At 40.0% G+C, this 19,682-nt stretch overlaps 2 long non-coding RNA genes across 3 annotated transcripts in view; one reads left to right on the top strand and one right to left on the bottom strand.

The window, feature by feature from the left end:
- Positions 1–10,348: 10,348 nt before the first annotated feature.
- Positions 10,349–13,567, bottom strand: LOC140611906 (uncharacterized). 2 transcript variants are annotated; one of them, XR_012013224.1, is made up of 6 exons: positions 13,494–13,567; positions 12,980–13,086; positions 12,375–12,425; positions 11,569–11,770; positions 10,896–11,003; positions 10,349–10,535 (listed from the first exon to the last, which is right to left on the bottom strand). It is a non-coding gene; the product is annotated as an uncharacterized lncRNA (long non-coding RNA). The 2 variants fall into 2 exon arrangements; XR_012013223.1 differs by having other exon boundaries at positions 13,322–13,521.
- Positions 13,427–19,682, top strand: part of LOC140611907 (uncharacterized) — a 62,673-nt gene continuing 56,417 nt past the window's right edge. The window contains exon 1 of the long non-coding RNA XR_012013225.1: positions 13,427–13,531. This is a non-coding gene — a long non-coding RNA (uncharacterized lncRNA). The remainder of the gene's footprint in view (positions 13,532–19,682) is intronic.

The raw sequence follows: 19,682 nt of genomic DNA on the forward strand, positions 1-19,682 counted from the left end.
TGACCCCACGTAACTGAAGAAAGCAGAACTTCTGGTAAGTGGGGACTACAGTACCTGGTTCTTCCTCTTCCTCCTCTCTTCTGCTGCTCTTCTTAGGGAGTCACATTTGTTACCAGCACCTGCTACAGAGGACAGGGTAAAGAACAAAATCCAAATTAATCACTTGATAGTTTGTGAGAACCATAGGAAGAGAACTAGTGCCTTTGTCTAAAATGGCCTTTGAGAATGTCACATGAACATGTCTTCTACTTACTATTATATGTTCTTAAATCACTGGGTACAGTATTAGGACTTACTACTGTAAGTACAGCATTAGGACTCAAAACACAAAATGAAATGGTCAGATTCATGGTCCACTCTGCCCAAGAAAGGATCATGGACATAGTGAGGCAATGTGGTAGATGCCCTATTTATAAATTTTCCTTCATTGCCCTTCTGCGATGCTGTGGGCCAGTCATCTAAGATCTCTATTTACCATCTTCAAACCTTTTTTTTTTTTTCAGTTCAGTAAATTGTTTTCAACATGTGTACTTTTGAATAATTAGTTCCACAGATTGGTTTCCCTATCTCATTTCCTTAATCACATGAAACTTGGGATTAGATTAATTAATAGTGTAGGATACTTAATCTACTAGTGGAACCCATTACAACATTAAGTACTTGTAGCCACTCCACAGGTAGACTATCTGTTTCAGCTTACAATTAAGAATACCCTTCATTTGAAATAGCTGAGCTCCAAAACATGGCACTTAGACAAAGTGTATAATTTGTCATGAGTTCTAAATATGAAAACTATCTCAATCAACATTTTGAGATATATAGATCAAATATTTCTATCTACTATGAGTATCCAAAGGTTATATCAATATTCAGAAAGGGCGGCAAGTGTGAGGGTCACATGGTAAATGTGAATTTACCCACACTTTATACCTGAGCATAAAAAACCTTACCCCATACCTTGGTAAATATATGGCATTTTATTAGAGGATATTAAATGGTAAGCCTTTACTGGTTGAGGCCCACAATCCTGTTATTTCTAAGCTTTTATTTGTTCACCTGCCACGGCCAGAGACAACTTGTTTGTAAAAACCTAAAGCATTATTGGCAAACCCCTGCTGTGTAAACAGTAGCAAAGGCTTTGGGGACAAAGCTTGGCACAATTTCTACCTGGCAAGCTCCCTAGACACCAGGCACTTGAGGCATGAGGAGGGGCCCATTCACCTAAACTAGAGGCAGAGGCCAGCCTCAGGATCTTACTCAGTGCCTGCTTGCTCAGACCCCATACCAGCTCCTGTTCACCTTTCCAACGGCAGGATCATATCACCAACTACAACAAGATGCGCCCTGAGAAAAGAACTCAAAGAAAGCATATGATTAAGAGATTATATCTTAAAAGCTCTCATCACAAGAAAATAAAAAATGTGTAACTTTGTGGTTATGTATGTAGACTAGACATTGTGGTGATCATTTTGCAATATACAAATATCAAATCATTATACTGTATACCTGAAACAAGTATATATCAATTATATCTCAATTTTTAAAAATGCATTTGCCACTCACGGTTTCACATAAATTTCCTTTTTTCCTCCTCCTCCCCAGAGCTCTTCTCCTAGAGAGATAGCCTCATACACATCCCTGAGATGCTCCTAGAAATGGGTAGTCACCAACAGTGACATTCTACACACAGACTTGCAGTAGTGAATTGAAAATTAATAAAATTTGGTATTCCCATCTCCCCCACACCCAAACATAACTAGTAACTGGCTTTTAAACCAATATTCAGACATAAAACACTTGGAGTAACCTGGAACTTCCTGACAACTGTGTAAGTCATGATCCTTCCAGAAGGCACAGTAGGAGAAAAAAAAAAAAAAAAAAAAAACAAGGCAGCAAACTAGCCACAATCATAGATTTTTCAAATCCTTGAAAATTGATATCCAGCCTTCAGGCTGAGAAATACTGCAGAAAAGAAGCCATTCTTGCAATATTCTTTGCATAAAGAGTCCAGTTCATCTGCAAGTGATAACAGGAAGCATTTCGGTCTAATTTTCTCAATCATTGGCGATAGTTCCAAGTCCCTCCTTTTATGAAAGAGTTTCTCCTTGATATTTGTCTGATGAGAATGTTAGCAATAGGCTAATTAATGTAGGAACCTCAAGGAGATCTCAAGGGGCAGAAATATCTGAAATGTCTGAGGCTCCTGCTGGCCGCCCTGCCTGGTAAGGAGCCGAGAGTCCTGTTAGTGACAAGCATCAGTAGACATTCCCCACTTTGAATCATTTTCATTCAGGCAGAGGGAGAGGACCTTTCTGAAGGGCAGACCACTGATTCCCTGTAATTTAAAGGAGAGAGCCACATTATGCAGCCCTCTCATTTGAATTATGTAAGACTCAGAGATAAGCATTTCCTCTCTGTGATAAGAGCAGCGGCCTATAATAGCCACGGAACTATTTTCATGAAAGAGTCTCATTTGCACGCTTAGCAGCTGCTAGGAAAGACATGAGCAGCCGGCCGAGGTCTAAAGTGAGCCTGACTCCCAAGCTTAAAGCAAAGACTTGGAGGCACAGCTACAGGGGAAGCCGGCCACTGATTAGACGCCAGCGTTAGTTATGCTGCTACTCTTCAGTGTCAGACCATTAGTTCCAGGATCCTGCTGAGACCCAAATGAAGCTAGAATGGGAACATTCTTAAGAACGCAGTCTGAGAGAAAGACTCACAAATGTCAGTTGTTTGGGGTGACAACTTTTTCCTACTTGAAAAACAGAGCAGCCAGTGGGAAGGAAATTATTTTGTAATGGTACCAGATATGGGTAGACTTCTGACTTGGAAGCAGAGCAGCTCTCTCATTTGTGCATCCAGCCATGACCTCAGCAGGATTGCTATGGATGTAGGGTTATGGGATCCCTAGGGAGCCTGAGAGTATGGCGGGGAAGGGAGGCAGTACACCCAGCTTCACTGCCCCATCATGACTGGGAGGTCAAATGATCAGATGTTCCCTTTTCTTCCTTTTTGCATTCTTCCCTCTTTGCAGGGATTTGAAAAATCTATAGGAAAAGGACAAAATAGATCTGCCAAATTAAAAAGAGCAAATGTGGGTATTCAAATCATGAGGAGACTTCTAAAATATAGGAAGGCACTCATTAGAGACTGGCCCACAGGAAATAAATCTGAAATGGACTGGGAGCAAAGGAAATCTGAGGGTGACTAGGAACGAAGTCCATGAACTGCATGGACAGGAGAGATCTTGGCAATCACATAGGGCAGGGAAGGCCAAAGGCTTTGTGATTCATGGGTTCATCAGACTACTCTTTACACACAAGATACGGGAAGATAATATGAGACAGCAACCAACAAAAAGGTGATTAAATAGAAATATCTAAAATCCCTAAGACACATCAACGAAAAAAGGTTTTGGATTGCAAATTAAGTAGTTGTCTATTATTCTGAATGATCATTCAAAACCAATAGCTAAGCACTTCATGCTTTTACAAAGTGCCACAACATGCATTATCGTATTTGATGCTCAGAACAAAGATGTGTGTGAGAAGATAGTTAGGATGGTTATTTTTATGTGTCCACTTGACTGAACCACAGGGTTCCCAGATGTTTGGTCAGACATTATTCTGGATGTTTCTTTCCATTTCAGGTTATTTTTTTAGATGCCACTGACATTTAAATGGATAGATTGACATTTAATAAGGAGATTACTCTCCCTTATTAATGTGGGCTTTAGAGTTTCTCAGATTTTCCTTTTTTGGTTTTTTGTTTTGTTTTGTTTTGTTTTTGTTTGTTTTTTGATGACTGAGTTTTGAAATACAATCAGGGATTTTGTAGGATGTCCCCTATGGGACATATCCCCTATATGATACATACAATATCCCCTATATGATATTTTCTCATGATTAGGACTGGGAGGTTATGGATTCGGGAGAGGAAGTAAAGTGCCATTTTCAATACATCACATCAAGGGTATATATTCTCAACATGATTTATGACTGTTGATGTTAACCCTCACCTGGCTGAGGTGCTTTGTGTCAGGTTTCTGCATTGTAAAATTACTCTTTTTTTCTCTTTCCATACTGTACTCTGTAGAAGGAACTCATTTATGCATAGCCCACATTTAAGGATTGGGGAATTATGCTCCTAGAGGCTGGAATAGCTACATAATTTACTTGAAATTCTGCATAGGAGAATGATTTCTTCCCCCAATTTATTAATGCATTCAATGTAATTTGGGCCCATGGACATATAGATATAAACACAGATATATGCATACTTTGGGTTATAATCCAGTATTGCTTTATTTTGTTACAAAAATTTTTCCAGCTTTGGCCATTAGGAACTTTTTCAGTTCACTTCTATGTCCCTTTGACATACCCCGCCAGTGAGTTATCTTTTCGTTTTGTTTTTTGTTTGTGTATTTCCTTACTTTCTGGAACAAGATGGCCCAGGTTCGTCTTATATATTTACTGTCCCAGTCCTAGAATCAGCCATTTCTCTCTCCAAGGAGTCCTGGCACTTCTTATTAGAGAATGATATTAGAAACCATGATCTGGAGGCACCTGGGTGGCTCAGTCAATTAAGTGTCTGCCTTCAGGTCAGATCATGATCTCAGGGTCCTGGGATTAAGCTCAGCATTTGGCTCCCTGCTCAGTGCGGAGCCTGCTTCTCCCTCTCCTCCTGTTCCCTTCCCCTGTCCCCCCCTCATGCTCTCTCTCTTTCTCGTCCTCCCCTCAAATAAATACATAAAATCTGAAAAAAAAAAATCAGAGAGAAACCAAGATCTTGGTACTAGGTTTGCTCATAGTTACTGTGGTGTCATTACTTCTAGAACTTCTCAGTGGGCAAAGAAATACATGTGTGCATACTACTATCTATACACTTTTCTATATGTAGCCACTTATATCTACATTAAGTCAAACATTAGTTCTCACTGATGTCTTCAATTCTAGTCTACATGGATTATTCTTTTTTTAATAATAAATTTATTTTTTATTGGTGTTCAATTTGCCAACATACAGAATAACACCCAGTGCTCATCCCATCAAGTGCCCCCTTCAGTGCCCACCAACCATTCCCACCCCCTACCCCCCTCCCCTTCCACTACCCCTAGTTCATTTCCCAGAGTTAGGAGTCTTACATGCTCCGTCTCCCTTTCTGATATTTCCTACCCATTTCTTCTCCCTTCCCCTCTATTCCCTTTCACTATTATTTATACTTACATGGATTATTCTTTTAAATTTTTAAATTGAGGCATAATGGACATTTAACATTATCATAATTTCATGTGTACAACATAATGATTAAATATTTGTGTACGTTGTGAACTGATCACAATAAATCTGGTAAACATCTATTACCATACATAGTTGTATTTTTTTTCTCCTGTGGTGAGAACTTTTAAGATCTACTCTCTTAGCAACTTTCAAACATACTATACAGTATTGTTAACTACAACCACCATGCTGTATGTCACATCCAAGGAGTTATTTGTTTTTTAATTCTTTCTTTATGTATTTATCTTAGGAAGAAGGCAGAGAGAGAGGGGAGAGAGAATCTTAAGTGGGCTCCATGTCCAGCACAGAGCCCTACATGGCGCTCGATCTCATGACTCTGAGAGACCTAAGCTGAATTCAATAGTCAGACACTCAACTGACTGAGCCACCCAGGCACATCATGGATTTATTTATTTTATAACTAGAAGTCCATACCTTTTGACCACCCCACATGGACCATTCTAAGTTCCTGCCCTTGCTTATCTGTAAATTTCCACTCTAACAGTGAGAAATCTTGATCCCACTAGCCACCATCCATTTACTTAATTGTTCAATTCCAGTATAGTTGTATAGCAGTATACAACTCCCCCTTGTGGAAAATAACTTTATCAACTACATTATATCTCTTCTTTGCAGTTCCTTTGTCTTTAATCGACAGATTTCCATTAATTTCCAGAGTTATTTAGGTCAATATCTTTTCCTTCATCCCTTTCATTGGACTGTTTTGTATATTTCTAATGCAATTATATTCTTTTATTACTAGAATCCACTGATTTCCTAAACTAGTTTTTAACTGATGTGCATTAAGCTTCATTTTGTGCTATAAATTTTTATGGATTTTGACATATGCATAATGTTACATCCAAAATTCCAGAATCATACCGAATATTTCAGTTCCCATAAATGCCCTATACTTCACTTCCCCCACTTCCCTCTGGCAATCATGAATCTTTTTACAATCTCTATCATTTTGCCTTTTCCCATGTTTCAAACAGTTGGAATCATACAGTTTGTAGTCTTTTCAGACTGGCGTCTTTCACTTATCAATATTCAATTAAGATTTCCCCATATTTTTTTGTCACTTGATAGATCATTTCTTATCATGGAATAATATTGCATTTTAGAAATGTTCCACAGTATATTTCTCCATTCAACTGTTGTTGTTTTTTTTTTTTTAAGATTTCATTTATTTATTTGAGAAAGACAGAGATAGTGAGAAAAAGCATGTGCAGGGTGGAGGGGCAGAGGGAGAGGGAGAAGCAGGCACCACACTGAGCAGGGAACCCAACATGGGACTTGACCCTAGGACCCCAGGATCATGACCTGAGCTGAAGGCAGATACTTAACAACTGAGCCACCCAGGAACCCCTCTCCACTCAAATGCTGAAGGACCTCTTGGTTCCTTTCAGTTTTTGGATATTGTAAATAAAGATGCCATAAATATTTGCATGCAGTTTTCAACTCAATTGCATAAATACCTAGGAGCATGACTGCTAGATCATATAGTAAAACTATGTTTAGCTTTGTAAGAAGCTGCAAAACTACCTTCCAAAGTGAATGCACCATTTTACATTCCCACCAGCAATGAATAAGAGTTCTTGTTGTTCTACACCCTCATCAGCATTTGGTATTTTTGGTTTTCTGGATTCTAATAATTCTAACAGTTGTGTGGTGGCATCTCATTGTTTTAATCCATACTTCCCTAATAAAAAATTATGTTGAGCAGTGGAATTCTTTATATACTTTGGATACAAGTCCATTCTCAGATAAATATTTTGTAAACATTTTCTCCCAGTTTGTGACTTGCCTCTTCCTTCTCTCCCAGTTTGTGACTTGCCTCTTCCTTCTCTTAACAATGTCTCAGAACAAAGGTTGCCTTTTAACAAAAGCTAACATTTGTTTCTTTCATGTATCATGCTTTTGATATCATATGTAAAAAATTATTACCAAGCCCAATGTCGCTCATATTTTCTTGTGAAAGGTATAAGGTCTATATATCTAGATTTATTTATTTATTTATTGGGCACATGGTTGTCTAATTTTTCTAGCATCATTTCTCAAAAAAGTCCTTCCTTTCTCTGTTGAATTGACTTTACTCCTTTTTTTTAATTTTTTTAACAATATTTATTATTTATGATAGACAGAGAGAGAGAGAGAGACGCAGAGACACAGGAGGAGGGAGAAGCAGGCTCCATGCCAGGAGCCTGACGCGGGACTCAATCCTGGGACTCCAGGATCACGCCCTGGGGCCAAAGGCAGGCGCTAAACCACTGAGCCACCCAGGGATCCCCTGCCTTTACTCCTTTATCAAACATCAGTTGACTATATTTGTATGGGTCTCCTCAGGGCTTTCTGTTCTTTTTCCACTGATCTATATGTCTAGTCTTCCTCTAATACTATGCTTTCTTGATTAATGTAGCTTTATAGTGAATCTTGAAGTCAAATACTGTCAGTCTTTCAATTTTGATCATTAGTGTTATGTCAGCTATTTGGGGTCTTTTACCTTTCCATATAAACTTAGAATCAGTTTGTCAATATTCACAAAATATCTTTCTGGGATTTTGACTGAAATTGTATTGAATCTGTAGATAAATTTGGGAAGAATCTGCATCTTAATAATGAATCTTCCAGTCCACAAGCACAGAATACTTATTTAGATCTTTGGGGATTTTTATTGGACTTTTGTTTTCTGCATGTTTTGAATATATTTTGTCATGATTTATACCTATTTCCTTTTTTGACATGAATGCAAATTGCATTGTGTTTTTAATTTGAAATTCCAATTGTTCATTGCTGACATATTAGGAAAGCCAAATGACCTTTGTATGTTAACTGTGTATTTTCTCACTCTTGATGTAATTGTTTACTAGTTCCTGGAGATTTTGTTGACTCTTTGGGATTTCCTACATGGACAATCATGCCAACCGTGAGCCGAGTGGTTTGATTTCCTTCTTCTCAATCTTTATACCTTTTATTTTTTTCTCTTGTCTTAATTCACCAACTATGGCTTCCTGTATGATGCTGAATAGGAGTGGTGAGAAGGGACATTGTTTTCTTGTTCCCAATTTTAGGGAGAAATCATCCAGTTTCTCCCCATTAAATATGATGTTAGCTGAGATTTTAATCAAGTTGAGAAAGTTCCTCTGTACTCCTAGTTTGCTATGAGTTTTTATGATGAATACATGGTGGATTTTGTGAAATACTTCTTCTGCATCAATTGCTATGATCATATTTTTTCTTTTTAGTCTGTTGATATAGTAGATTACAATAATTGATGTTCAGTTTCAAGTATTGAGCTAGTCTTGCACACCTAGAATAAATTTCACTTGGTTGCAGTGTATAACTTTTTATACATTGCTGAATTTGAGATTCTGTAGCTTTTTAAGACACACCCAGGAAATTACTAGTTTCATTCTTTTTGGAATTAAAAATGGTCACCTTGGTATCATTTTTAAAGCTTTTTCTTTAGTGCAATATTCAATTTTCTGTTTTTCATTTTGTTAAGAACTTCTTGCCTCCCTAATTGCCTTGCCCCCATCTCCAGACTTAGAAACCACCGGTACAGAGGGGAGACTTCTTAAGAAGTTTGCTATTCTTTCCCATCACCTCCTTCCTTACTCATTACCAAAGATTTTGGGCCACTCCTGTGTGGGCCTGGGCTTGAGGGAAAAGGAAGAAAGCCCAGTCCCAGATGGTTCGCACAGTAGTGATGAGCCTTGAGCCTTCCAGAAGTATCACATTGCAAAAGTGCCAAATCTCTCAAAAGACATTCAGAGAACCAGTTCCATACTGGGGGCTTGGGGGCCTCCCACTTGCAGTGTCTCTGCCATGAGTGATTATTCTTCTGTCCATCCACTTCTGATGATTCCCTCAGCTCTCTATAGTTCTTCCTTTTATAGGGGATTACCTCACCTCCCCAGATGGTCCCCTTGAGTCTTGAGTAGAAACCTTTATTAAAAAAAAAGGCAGTAGGCTGCCTTGGCTGTGCTGTGAAGAATCCAGAGAAAGTTCTGTCCCTTGCTTCGAAAATGGTGGTAACAGGGAAAGAAATAGCCTCTCCCTGCCCACTGCCCCCTCTCTGAAACAAGTTGGTGGTGATAGCAGAAGCCGAGCCGCACAATGAGGAGGCTAGAATGGAAAGCAAAAGCCAGCAGTGACCTATTCCAAAGGTCCCATGAGACAGCACCAGCAAGGATTTTTGGTAATAGCCTGGGAAGGCACAGGCTGGAAGCCAGTCTCTGAGTATGAGTAGAAACATAGCCTTGTTGATAAGCAAGGGTAGGGAGCCTCAGACTGATCAGTTATGGCACAAAGTGGTCAAGAACTTTAAGTCAGAGACCAAAACTATGTGGACTATGTTAGGCTTGTGATTTCCTCAGTGAAACTGCCATTGTCTTTTGCCCATCTTTTCTATGATGATTGGCAGTAAACTCAAAAAAAAAGTTTCTGAGTCTGTCTTTGAGGCAGCAGTAAAAGGTAGAGGGAAAGTGAAGGAGACAGATATCTCTGCTAACCAGTTTTATAGGGAAAAGAATTCCAAAGCAAAGGAGAAGGGATGCCTTCACCACTGAAGAGAGGAAAGTGGCTATCTTCAGACAGAAAAGGAGCGTAGGAAGAAGGGGCTGGGCCTGAGAGAGTCCCTATCTTCTTCAAAAAGAATTTGAAAATGGCACCCCCATTCTCCCACAGAAAATCTGTGTTTTGTGATCTAGCACTGTAGAATTCATCACCCACTTCTGAAGCTCATTAGCTGTGTGTCTTTGGGCAATTTGTCTCAGAGCCTCAGTTTCCTTACCTTTAAAATGCAGCTAATGCCTACCATTGAATTATTATAGAAATTAACTGAGGTAAAACATATAAAACACTTGAAACAGAGCAAAAATTAGTGTGGTATTTTTAAAATCTTATTTTATTCAATATGCTCTGGAGATAAGACTTATTGCCACACATGAGTGGATGCTCTTAAAGGAGATCCTGAGTTCTCAAGAAAGAGTTCACCTTAAAAAGTTTGGTACTTGAAGTCTTCATCAGTTTTCCAAAAAAAAAAAAAAAAACAAACAAACAAAAAACACACCAAAATCCTTTATTTGAAAGGTTTGTTTAAATGACCACAAACTTGGGATGCCTTGGTGGCTCAGTGGTTGAGTGTCTGCCTTGGGCTCAGGACATGATCCTTGAGTCCTGGGATGAGTCCCGCATCAGGCTCCTCCAGGGGAGTCTGCTTCTCCCTCTGCCTGTCTCTTGTGAAAATAAAATCTTTAAAAAATAAAAAAATAAATGACCACAAACTCTTTTATAGCATTCACATCAAGTGTTAGGGTAAGGGCACCTGGGTAGCTCAGTTAGTTAAGCATCAGACTTCAGCTCAGTTCATGATCTCAGGGCCCTGGGATCAAGCCCCGCTCTGCATCAGGGTCCCAGGGGTGCTTCTCCCTCTCTCTCTGCCTCTCCCACTGCTTGTGTGCTCTCTCAAGTAAATTAATAAAATCTCTGAGAGAGTTAGGGTCTATGTCTCTCTATCCTTGTGTCTTTGCAGGCTTATAATTGCTTCAACAAATGGAGTATGATGCTCTCAGACTTCTCAGGCTGGATCGTTAAAGGCCACGCAACTTATACCTGCTTGTAAGATGGAAGGTAGAAGGTGGCCATCATGCAAGAAATCCAACTTTCCTGAAACCAGCATTCTGGAGAAGTTACGTGTAGGTCTTCAATCAACAGCTGTGGCTGGAGGAACATTAAAGGCTCTTTGGGACATCCAGCCCAGGTAAGCCTTCAGATGACAGCAGCCCCAGCCACCCTCTGACTACGACCATATGAAAGATCCCCACCGAGAACTTCTAAGTCAGTAATACCTTAAATTTCTGATGTACGATTTGGTGAGCAAAACAAATGATGGCCAGTTTAGATAACTAATGTTTGAGGTAATGTTTAGACAGGAATAGCAACAAGAGCACTTGTATAGAATCCCCATCAGCCTATGATGGACAGACTCGATGTGACAGTCTCTCATCAGACCATAATGAAAATTCACCTACAAGATTAAGAACCCCATAAATACAGTGCTTTCAGAATCTTCCCATATTTCTCCAATGCCTAATTGGTCAATGGATTCAGAACTTTAAAAATAAAATAAACCGGTGGGCGGGAGGATGGGGTGGCTGGGTGATGGGCACTGAAGGGGGCACTTGATGGGATGAGCACTGGGTGTTATGCCATATGTTGGCAAATTGAACTCCAATAAAAATATACAAAGTAAAATAAACCTCTTTCTCATGCCCATTTCTGTCACCTGCTTGATCATTTTGATGCTGATGAACGATAATTCTGTGTTTCTTATGTTCCTCCATATGCGATGAGTGTCTCTCATCCTTCAAACCAGGACAGAGCACCTGTGTCCACTTGCAGGTGGAACTGTAGTCAGCAGGAGATGTGCAGACTGGCAGCCACAGCCCTCCCATCATCAGCAGGGCAGCTCCTCTGTCAGCATCCGTCTGCGTGGAAAATAGACCATTGTTAGTGGAATTTGTGAGCTACCAATTTGTCAATAGCAATGCCTTTGAAGGGAGGAGGGTGAAGGTAGAGAGAAGAAATACAAATCCTATTTTTTAATCCTCTGGGGTTTAATGTCTGTTTCACTGCTGTTAAGATTCTTGAGAGATAGAGCGTGCCTGAGAAAAATACTATGGCAAAAGGAGAACAGTACAAATTGGTTTCCATAGCAACTTCCCAGATAAGAGTAATGGCTGTACCCAGTCTGGAGGGAAAATTGGTAAGACTAAAATATGCTCAAAATAAACACTTTCATGACTTTATTTTTTCCTTAAGTATTTAATTTTATGTGACTTGCTTGATGCACATATTAGAACCCTGACCATGGGGGAATATTTCACCATGTTCCCCCATTTCTGGGGAACTCATAAAATGCAGAACTATACTCTGATGCATAATGATCTATTGTACCCTGTTAAAACAACAATGCGTAACATTTATAATATAAGCAAATTTCAGAGCCCCCAGCCCCAAGACCTAAAGTGACTTAACAAAATCATTCTTGATTGAATATTTGACAGTTTAGTTTGTGCTCTGTTTACTTACCTGGAAATGGGTTCATTGATGTCCTCCTATCTCACAGGTCTATTGTGAAGACTAATTGAGACAAAGTATATAAATATTTTTGTGCAAATCTAAAATACAGAAGTAGTATTAACAATAGCAACAACATGAATAGTAGTCAGAGTGGAGGCATTATTAATATTGGCAGAACTCAAACACAAGTCACAGAGTATACCACCAACCCTGGTTTTTTTTCCTACCATCCTCCATTATTGAAGTCAGATCCTCTCAACAAAAATTTAATGGTACATGGGGTGCCTGGGTGGTGTAGTCAGTTAAGTGACCGACTCTCGGTCTTGGCTTAGGTCATGATATCAGAGTCATAAGATCGAGCCCCTCCTCAGACATAACACTCAGCATGCAATCTGCTTAAGACTCTCTCTCCGTCTGCTCCTGTGCTTCTCTCTCTCTCTCTCTCTTTTTCTCTCTCCCTCTCTCTCTCTCAGTAAAATAAATGAATGTATCTTTTTAAAAAATTTAATGGCACAGAATCTATCCAACCAAAGCCTGAGTCCCATCCCAGCCAGATCCAGTCAGGGCTTAGATAACGTGATAAAAGAAGAGTCAAAGTTTGGTGAGGTACTAACCACATCTCCTGCCATATATTGCTTCTCAGAGTTGGCCTATTGTTAGCAGTGCTTGTCTCTACTCAGAGGACATTTTAAACACCACAGCTAATATGACCCAAGGAATGCTAAATGGATTAGGGGAAAGAAGAGAGAAAAGGTGAATTCCAATGAGGAAGAACAAGAAGTTAAGAAAAAAATACTTTCAGCCCACACTAAAGACCTAAACTTGATATTTAAAAATAATTTTAAAATACACAAATATGTATCATATATCATATTAACATATATATCATAAATATATATATATATTTTAGGTTTTTGTACTAAAATCAATACAACACTGGACTTTAACATAATCACCACTGAGGGGGCTGTGATTTGAGGCTTAAACCTGTTAGGGCTGTTATTTTTCTAACTGACTTCAGAATTAGAACTTAAGTTCTATTACTTTAAAATTTAAAACTGTTAATGACCAAAACTGTGTTATCTCTCCTATTCCACATATCATTCACCAAATGTGGCTATGAACTACCTTCAGTTGTTGCCAGAATTCACACTCACTCTCAAAAGGTAAGTCACCAACAGTGAAGATAAGTTAAAGTATGTGCTCTGAATACAATTAATTCCTACGGGAGCTTGAAACTGCCCTGGGAAATAAAGATTCTATGGGAATAAATCCAAGATGATTACTTTAGACAAAATTCTGGCTGTGAATACACCAGTATATTTGCTTTCCCTTTTAAATTGAGGTATAGTTGACATACTATGTTATATTAGTTTCAGGTGTACTATATAGTGATTCAACAGTTCTCTAGAGTACCCAGTGCTCACCATCATAAGCATAGTCACTATCTGTCATCATACGATGTTAATACAATATTATTGATTATATTTCCTGTGATGTGCTTTTTATCTCTGTGACTGTTTTATAAGTGGAGGTTCAAACCTCTCAATCCCAAGATTAATTATGCTACTTTGTAGTTAGAACTTGACTCATTCATTTACTCATCAATTTGTTCATTTAACAAATACTAATCTTCACCCCTAGTATATAGGTACTAGAACATGAAGCTGAATGTAGGACAGTCTTATCTATATACTGATGATTTCCATACTTGTATTTCCATCCCCAACCTCTTCTATATTTTAGGCCCATAGTTCTATCTGCCTTCTGGAACTTCCCCCTTCATGTTCCATAGATACTTCAGACTTTATGTATCAAATTTTATATCTGGCTACCATCAACGAGGAGACAGAAAAGCTTTTTTGTTTGTTTGTTTGTTTATTTGTTTTTTCTAATTAATCGCTGGAGCACCAACCTGTTCTTACCTGTAGGAAGTCCAGACACTCCTTCCTAAAACATTACTATAATTCCTTGAGATCCTGGAGCCTTTTTCAAACCCAGCCTTTTTCACTCAATGTGACTTCCAGTGTCAAACATGGAGATAGTTTTACGTTTCCATTTGCCCACCATCATCTTGAATATGGACAGACTGAACTCTGGTCCCAAGATCAATGGTGATTTGCCCTGATGATGCTTTTGAGCACAGCCATGTTCTATACACAAAGGGATACTCTCAACTTAGGTTAGGGTTGCAGCTTGCTCTGCTGTATCCTCCCATGTTCAACAAGTTTTTGAAGTATGACACCACCCCAGCATGTCCTACCAGTGTCTACTGGCCTCAGCCACACACCAGTTCCCTCACATGCAAACCCTTAAGCAGCCCAGACTCCCCTTCTCCTGTGGTATTTCTCTCCACTGTGCTGGCACTATGTCTTTTATCCCTCTTTTCTTTGTATTACAAGAGCATCTTAAGAGTGCTAGTTTGTCAGTACCCTGACCTACACATTTCATCACTGCCCTCATAGCTAAGGATGTTGAGTATCTGCTATGCAGCAGACACAGTTAGCCATAGTTAATCATAGTAATGAAAGGAATCAAATCACTATCATCAAGAAACCTGGCATTTGGAGGATATAACTGATAACTGAAACAAGAAATAAACAGGCTAGGTGCTTCAGCAAATAAGGTGCTGTGAGAACCAGAGGAGGATGTCAACTATGTCAGAATCTTCCAGAGGCCAGATGCTATATTGCTCTCCTTTTGGCTCAAACCCTTAGGCCTATGATCTTTGAACAAGACAGTTTTAGGAAAATGATCTGATACATTAGAGTCATTTTTCCAAACCAGCAAACTTATAGGGATTCCCTTAGCATATTGGAGGGGAAAGGCAGTGGCTATGACCTTGTTTTCCCCTTTCCTGAAGACTTCAATGTTCCTATCTTTAGTTCCTTTCTTTCCCCTGTGAAATAATTTAATCCTGTATGCACAAAAATGGCTTGTCAAAAATATAGCACGTGTAGGGCTGATAGCTCCTGTGAGGGATTACACCTGAGCAAAGGAGCTAACGATTGTACACAGCGAGTGGGTTGAAATGTCTGTAGCCATAAGCTGTCTCCGAATCAGCAAATTCTGAAGTATCAGCTGTCAGGCAGTAGAATTCTGGTTAATTGGGTGAGCATAAACATCTGCAAAATGAATCTGATTCAAATAGACTCTAAAGTTGATACCATTTTAGAAAGGAAAGCATTAACTTCATTCATTTTGCTCTCCATATACTGAGGTCGCTTCTTCAGTCACATTCAGAATTTTAGAACACACGTAGCTTACGCTTAATACACATGCACAAATACCCACTGATCTCTCTCACACCACCTTTGGAGAGGCCAGAAGACCCTTCCCAAGGTTTTCAGGAGCATTGAGACTACAGCCTCCATCCACCCAAGCACAAGGAAAGAAGCTCCGTACAAAACTACCACGTCCTAGGCACCTGCTGTGGTTTGGGAGATGTTGAAGTGATAAGAAAGCTTAAAGAAAAGAGAAGATGGGTGGATGGAGGGGGAGTAAAATCAAGCCTATGCTATAATCACACAAGGTGAGCAGCTAATTGTGGAATGTCACAAAAAGTGCATTTGACCTGAAACACTACCCAACAACCGGATTGCTGAAGAGCGCACATGTGGAAATCACTCCATTTGGATCAAGAAATGAAGACACTTGTCTACGAAACTTCCAGCACAAGGTAACATAACTCATTTGTACACACTCTTGCATTGTCTTTATTTGGAATTTCAAATTAGCCAGTCATCTAGCAGGACCTTGAAGAATCAATGAAACATGCAGGTAAGCTTTCACAACAGGTAAGAACTAGAACATGGTGGACACAGAGGGAGGCAAGCCTAAGTAGGCCAACTCTATTTAGTCATTTATTCATGCCACAAACATGTATTGGCTTCTTACCATGTATAAGACACTATGTATGGAAATATGAAGATGAACAAAGCCCCACATTAGTGTGTGTGGGAACAGACACGTGTGTGACTATAAAGCAGAGGAAGTGAATCAACTAACAACCTGTTGTATGACAATATGAAAAGTGCCCTAACATAGGAATATGCCAAGAGCAAAGGCATCAAAGATGAAGAAACAATTGATTCAGTTGTGAGAAGGGGAAATAGGCACAGGTCTGAGAATGTTATTAAGAGAAAAAAGTGACTTAAGAGTTGACAAGATAAAAGCAGTGGACAAAGAGGACCAAACTCAGTTCTCAATCAAAGGAAGGTCCTTTCATGTGAATACTCAGCACCCTTTCCACAAAAGAGAACATCCTTTTTTCTCAACAGATTTCCAGTCAGAAACATATTTGCTAGCCCCACCCACCTTCATGTTCACAACTCCACCTTTTAGCTGCAACAGATCAGAAAATCTCATTCTGACTGAGGATGGAGACAAGGCAGTGGCCAACAAAGCTGCACAGCCATCAGCTCAGGAGCAGTTTCATGGCTGGAAAAGCCTGTGGGGTCCTATGCCCTGTGAACTCCATGCTGTTGGTGGTTTCCAGGTTCTGGGTCCCTCTGTTCACTCTTACCCCTAGGCTTCTACAGACTGCCCCCCAAATTTACTATTTACACAGACTTTGGACAGCTATGTAGTTATGCACTCTGACTTTGGTTACATAACTGTCTCCTGACTAACCTCCACCTAGAACCAAGCCCCCCTCCCCTTCCAGCATCCCAATAATTCCCTCTGTTAGTTGCTAACTACAGCTATGCTTGATAAAGATGGTTCTTTTAGGAGCATAGCAGGAGAGCTTTTATGCTGGATGCTTTCCATTGGTCCTTCCAGACTTACTCTCCACACTCTGCACCAGACTCTATGCCCTAGGGGCTGACCTGATAGACCACGTCAGTGGGCTCCTTTGTCTTCTGATTCCATTGGGTTTAATAAACTTGACAGAGAAGACAGGTGACCAGGGCCTTTCTTCAGGTTGCCGGAGTCCCTTGTCCAAAGATCACACTCCTGTAAAGCAAATGACTACAAATAGCTATCCTTTAGATTCTGGGAGTGGCTCCTATCTCCTGGTTCTTTTAGGCTTAAGGGTGGTACAGCTGTTGCTAGTTTCACATTTACCTTATTAATGTCCTTCAGCCCTGCCCACAATCCTACTTCATTTAAACTTTCCACACATCACCCAGCCTGAAGTGCTGGGTGTCCCCTGCTGGGGCCCCGCCTGACAGAGCTGTGTGTTCTATGGCAGAAACAGGGAAAGACCAACTCTCCCAGGATTCTTGGCCCAGGATTCAACAATTCCACAAATCCCTACTGAGAGCCTACTGAGGACCACACCAGAATGCGATGATGAACAAAACAGCAAAACATCTTGCATTCACGGGTTCTGCATCCAATGAAGGGAGACAGATGTGCTATAGAAATGGGGACAAAGGCGAAGGAGAATGGAACAGAGAGGCCAGGGGTTCTACCTGATATAACATGGCCAAGGAAGGACTGGTTGTCTTTGTGAAGGGTGTGACCATCAGGCTGCAGAGAAGAAAGAAAAAAATCCCAAATTCAAAATATGTGAAGAAATTCCCTGTGAGAAAAAATTTGGCTAACTGGTTGAAAGCAGCAAGCAAGGATTTAACATGTTATTATCTTTAGAGAGAACCAAAAGAATATCAAAATTGGCAACGTTAAACATTTTAACAAAAAAACTTTAAGTACTTTAAGAACTTCATTTACCTGACTTTGTATTCCATCCAAAACAGCACTTTGTCCTGAAAAGGTATGAGGAAAACAGGAAATTTTATCCCCATTAAAAAAAAAAGGCATGAAAAAATTAAGAAATTGTTATTTCAACGGATAATTCAGAGCAAAATGGGTTTTTCCCTTTTTTTTTTTTCTTTTTCTGATAAACTCATTCCCTCCTCTCTATTTAAGGAGATAGAGTAGTTATGGGTTCATTGCTGCAAGGGTGGTAATGTGTCAGAAAGGAAGTATTTAGTGGATCTTATGGGATTTGGATGTAAACAAGATGTATAACTGGAGAAGCATTTTTAAGAACAGCCCCTCTCCTCGGAATGCCTCCACACTTGAAGCAAGTAGGATCCTGAGTGAAGAGGTCAGTGCCGTGAGGGGAACTGGATAGCTAGGCTCCTCTATGGAAACAAATAATATTCCACTGCACCTAATCATGCAGAAATAAGGACCCAGAATGGCCTATATTTCATTTTTCAAGAGCAGCCAGAAAACCAAATCTTGACTTGAAACCCCCTGATTTTCAAATTCTAGCAACAAATGAAAAGGTTTATGTATAACACTGGGCCAGCCAAGCAGTACTTCTATAGAAGGGCCTTTGTTTTCTGGCCAGATTTAACTTGTTGGCCATAAGTTTGCTACCTCCACTTCAGAAAGAGAGGAAATGCAAACAGCAACATGGAGATGTGAAAACCCTCCCTGGCCGCAATCCATCAGTGCAATCTGCTACAAACAAACTCTATGTGCAAGAGATGCGAGCCAGAAGAAAGCAGAAGAACACTTACAGGAAAAGGAGATAAAGTGTAGGACTGTAGAAAGACTCATCTCTTGAACTATATGGCAGGCACAGGGGCTCAGAATATACTGAGAAAGCCAAAGCAATCCTCTCACCTAAAATCTGGAGGAGTGTGGGCCTCCCACTGCACAGCAGACCAGATTTAAGCCAATTTGATTTGGAATACAAAGACAGGGTATTGGAAAGCACAGGAGGGTCAGTAAAATATCCTCCAAACTGAGAAGGCAGCTTAACACTGAAAAATGAAGCAAACCACTCCACACCATTTACACAGCTTTATTCAAGATAACTTACTGACAGTGGGGGAATCGGGCAGACAAGGATCCAGCTGCCACGCAGCCATTCTCCATCTAGTTTGGACCATAACTCACAATGTCTACAGAGAGGCATGGTGGTGAAGTCAGAGAATAGTCAGTCACCTGAAGTGGAGCCTTCTGGTGCCAGTCATCTCTCCTGGTTATGTAAAGCGGGACCTTTAATGCACCACATTAAGGAAGAAGAGAACAAGCATTCCCGCATTCCATTTAGGGCATACATTAACCTTCATGGGACCTGGAACACATAGCCCCAAGGGAGATCATTGCATGATCTTCTGTGCACACACAGGATGGAGAGCCAGAGATGGAGTCACTGCTGTCAGCACTCGCACTCTTACACCGAACTGGCAACTAGATTACTTAAAGATGAAGACATTGTGCTCAGAGGGATGATTTGTCTGGACTCATAGGGTTAAAAGGTGGCAGAGATAGGAGGTGAGCACTAGTCTAGCTTCCTGGGAATTGGATGCTCTTTCAGTAGCTAGGAATCCCATAGTTAGCAAACTCATCAAC

This window comes from Canis lupus, chromosome 20 (assembly GCF_048164855.1).
Source record: "Canis lupus baileyi chromosome 20, mCanLup2.hap1, whole genome shotgun sequence".
Taxonomy (NCBI): domain Eukaryota; kingdom Metazoa; phylum Chordata; class Mammalia; order Carnivora; family Canidae; genus Canis; species Canis lupus.